The 4,165-nt window shown below is 42.7% G+C and overlaps 1 pseudogene; it reads right to left on the reverse strand.

Annotated features, from left to right (window-relative positions):
- Positions 1 to 1,595: 1,595 nt before the first annotated feature.
- LOC114626702 lies at positions 1,596 to 3,772 on the reverse strand (annotated as a pseudogene).
- Positions 3,773 to 4,165: the final 393 nt, after the last annotated feature.

The following is a 4,165-nucleotide window of genomic DNA, read 5'->3' on the forward strand; positions in this document are numbered from 1 at the left end:
GGAAGGAAGAAAGGAAGGAAGAAAGGAAGGAAGAAAGGAAGGAAGGAGAGGGAGAAGGAGAGATGGATAGATGGATGGATGGATGGATGGATCGATGGATGGGTGGATGGATGGACAAGATATGACTTGGCTTGTGGTATTCTCATTCACAAATTCATGAAATGGAATCTAATTGCCACTTTTCCAAAGCACTTATCATATGTCAGTCCTTGGAGTGGATGTTTTTTATGTATTGTATTTAGTTCTCACCATGCCATAGAGAAGACATTGTCATCCTCGGGTTACAGATAAAGATACTAAGGTAACCAGATGTCAAATCACCCCTTAGAGACTCTGCAACTGGTAAGAACCAAGCTGCAGTGAAGCAGCAAAAGTCCATCTGGTTTTGAAACCTGACCCCTTTGGATTCGCACCCCCTGTGAAATTCAGCCTTCCTTTGTTTCTATGTAATTTTTATGTTTTGAACATGCTAATGGCTTATTCCCCCTTGTGAACTCTATGAACTCGTGAGGCTCTTATTTCAACATTTTTGGCTCCTGACTTGCGACACCCTGAGTCTCTATTGGGTAATTTTGAAGGACTCTAGTTTCAGAAGTACTGCTCAGCCACCATGTTGAACTGCAAATGTGGTTTGTTTGCTTTGCTCGTTGGCTTTTTTGGCTGTTTTCATTTGTTTGTTTTCTTAGTACTGACTGCTAGCCTGTGTTTATTGACAAGTTTGATTAGCGTGGTGTTGGGGCAGGAAAAGCAAGGTTTGTAGGCTCCACGTCAAAAGAGCCAGTAGCAGTACTGCTGCCGTGAAGTGGGCAAAGCTTGCTTTTCAGATCCCCATCCCTCCTGAACTCACCCTCTCCATAGCTTATCAGGGAGTAGCTGTGTCAGCTCAGGAAAGTATTGATGACAGTGGTTGGAAAGATTGACGTTCACACATTTTCTTGGAGATGTTTTTAAGGACATATAAGCAGAAGTGTTTCCAAAATATTGTTGGGTAGCTAATAACAATTATTTTTTAAGTCATGGTTTAAAAGAACAAAACAAAAATTTAAAAACATGTGTTTTGGTGTCTTTCTTTCTTTACTTATTTTTCTTGGTTTTAGCTTTCTTTTTTTTTCTAGACATGATTGACATGATTTCTCTGTGTAGCCCTGGCTGTCCTAGAACTCACTCTGTAGACCAGGTTGGTCTTGAACTCAGAGATCTATCTGCCTCTGCCTCCTGAGTACTGAGATTAAAAGTATGTGCCATCACTGCCCATTTTTTTTAATGTTTTTTTATTGGATGTTTTATTTACATTTCATATGTTATCCCCTTACCCCATCCTCCACCCACCCAGGAACCCCCTATCCCCTCACCCCTCCTCCTGCTTCACTGTCGATGTACCCCTACCTACCCCCCCACTCCCACCCCCACCCCCTCAAATTCCCACCCCCTGGGGCGTCCAGCCTTCATAAGACCAAGGATCTCATCTCCCACCTATGCCCAGCAGGGCCCTCCACTCTTACATATACAGATGAAGCCATGGATCCCTCCCTAAGTGCTCCCATGCTGGTGGTTTAGACCCTGGGAGCTATGGTTGGTTGGTATTGTTGCTCTCCTCATATATTCCAAAAAGGTGTGCAAAACTGCCTCCCAGCCGGGGGGAGCTGATCTTTATTTGGCACTACACTGCTGAGGATAGTGTTCATGTTGTAAGCATTGTTCTGTTTCTCTAGAGCCTTCTTCAGCTTCAACTCTTCTAGTTTTTTCCATAGTTCTTCGCGTTCCAGTTCTTTCTTCTCTCTCTGTCTTTCAGCTTTGTAGGAACTAGTAAGGTCATCAGAAAGCTTGCCGTTCATCTCCATAAGGGTTTTTAGCACATTGTACACCAGTGCTACAATAGTCTGATTCCAGTGTTCTTTGGAAATTTTATATAAACTGGCAAACATGGATTGCAGGATTTTATCAGTATTCTCTTCAATCAAACTAAGAATATATTCATTATTCCAGAATTACAGTGCTCTTTCTGCAACCTGAAAATGACAACTGGAGACACACTTGGATATCTGCTTAAAAAATGGCTCTTCAATTTTTTTGAATTGTGTTGGTTCAATGACATCTAAGATCTCTTCAGTTTCTCCTAAAAACATCACCTCTTTCTGACTTCATGTTTCGGGCCAAAATTTCAGCAGTCCTCTGATCACTTGCTCTGTCAGTGTTGTGTCTTTCTCCAGGAACTGCACAACACAGTATGCCAGCTGAGCATAAAACAAAGCCAGTCCTTTTGCAGTATGCATTAGGAATAAGAACCTTCATTAGAAATTGCTTATGTTCTGCTCTCAGTGGCAATGCAAAGCTGTTGATGATACTTCCCAATATTTCAAGGAGTTCAGCCACACCAATGAAATGTTCCGTTTCACATATAAACCTGAGGAAAATGTTATTAATTTGCTTTCCGATGAATGCTCTCAGTCCAAGGAACGTCCTATAACTCCAATGCAGGACACTCTTCAGGCAGTCACGCTCTTGTGGATCTTCACTATCAAAAAGCTCCAGGAGCTGTTGTACAAACTTCTGGTCAATGAATCTCTTTGCAATGCTGGGCTGTAAATCAGGACTCTCTAAGAATCTCAAGAATTCATATACCAACTGTATGTGAGGCCAAGAGGCCTCAAGTGTGGGTTCATCCTCTTCTGGGTCAAAATCTGGATTATCACTTGGAGGAAGTGTCTGGAAGATGTTAGCACTGATCATTTTTACTATATCAGAATACTCTGATTTAACAATTACACCACAGTTAGTTAAAACATACTCAACCAGTTCATTCAGTGTTGTTCTTTTAATTTCTTTGAATATATAAAAACTTCAGAGCAAACCTCATCAGTATAATATATTTAGGAGGCCAGATTTTCCTGGCAAGCATAAGCAAAAGAATTATGGACTAAACATAGCCCTGTGCTGTATCATGGCCACAGTATATTGTAAACTTTGTCTAATCATGGATTGTGTCGCTATCATCTGTTGAGTGAGGTGATTGTGGGAGTGTCGAGTGTCACAACTTGAGCTCCGTTGTGCTGTGCACACAGATCAAGCCGTCCTCTATACACTTCCTCTATCATGTACTTTCACATTGCCGCACACCTTGGGTACATCTGAGGAAAACCTTTGTAAGATACGCTGAGGTGTTGCCCTTCCCTTCACCTCTCCTAGAGAGGTGGTGGGGAGATGAGAGCTTAGCCTCATTAGAGATACTGCCATACTCTGGGTTTTGCAACATCTTACATTTCTAGGCTTCTGAAGCACAGAGTATTAAAGCTGAGGGGGAAAGTAAACCAAAATTCTGTTCCCAAATAACCCCTTCAGCAGCAGCAGAGTGTGCACACCCTAGGCTCACCTCCTTTATCCTCTCCTCCAAGGCTGGAGGCAGGGCCTTCCCAGTCCTCACCCTGCTCATCTTCAGGCCCACCTGCAGGGCAGAGTCTCTGGGTCCCACAGTGTGATGCAGATTGCTAGCTGTCACTGCCTGGCTTTATTTAAAGGAGATGCAGTAGGTATCCTCTGAGTTGACTGTGTAGAAGCCTTGTATGTTTTTACCTGGTCAGGTATTTTTCACACCTGTTGCTATCAGTACCATTCCAACCTCTTGCCTTGCAGTTGTATGGAGAACTGGGCCTCACTGGATATCCAGCTACCTTGGTCAAAGTTCTATTGCTGTGAAGAGACAAGAGGATCACAGCAACTCTTATAAAGAAAAACATTTAATCAGGGCTGGTTTGATTTTGGAGATAGAGTCCATTATTGACATGGTGAAAAGCACTGCAGGCAGACATAATGATGGAGAGGTAACTGAGACTTCTATATCTGGACCAGCAGGCAGCAGGAAGACAGAGATTTACCCTAGCTTGAGCTTCTGAAACCTCAAAGCCCAACCATTCCTAGTGGCCACACCTCCTAATAATATCACTCCCTAGTGAGCAAACATTAAAAACCTATGAGTCTATGAGTTCAACCCACTGTATCAGCCTCTCCTAATTTGTGAACTCCAAGTTTGATAAGAACCCCCACCAAAAACTTAGATGGAAAGTAATTGAGGAATATACTTTGAATCTACTTCTGGCCTACACACACACACACACACAGAGAGAGAGAGAGAGAGAGAGAGAGAGAGAGAGAGAGAGAGAGAGAGAGA

This window comes from Grammomys surdaster, unplaced genomic scaffold (assembly GCF_004785775.1).
Source record: "Grammomys surdaster isolate TR1022 unplaced genomic scaffold, NIH_TR_1.0 239, whole genome shotgun sequence".
Taxonomy (NCBI): domain Eukaryota; kingdom Metazoa; phylum Chordata; class Mammalia; order Rodentia; family Muridae; genus Grammomys; species Grammomys surdaster.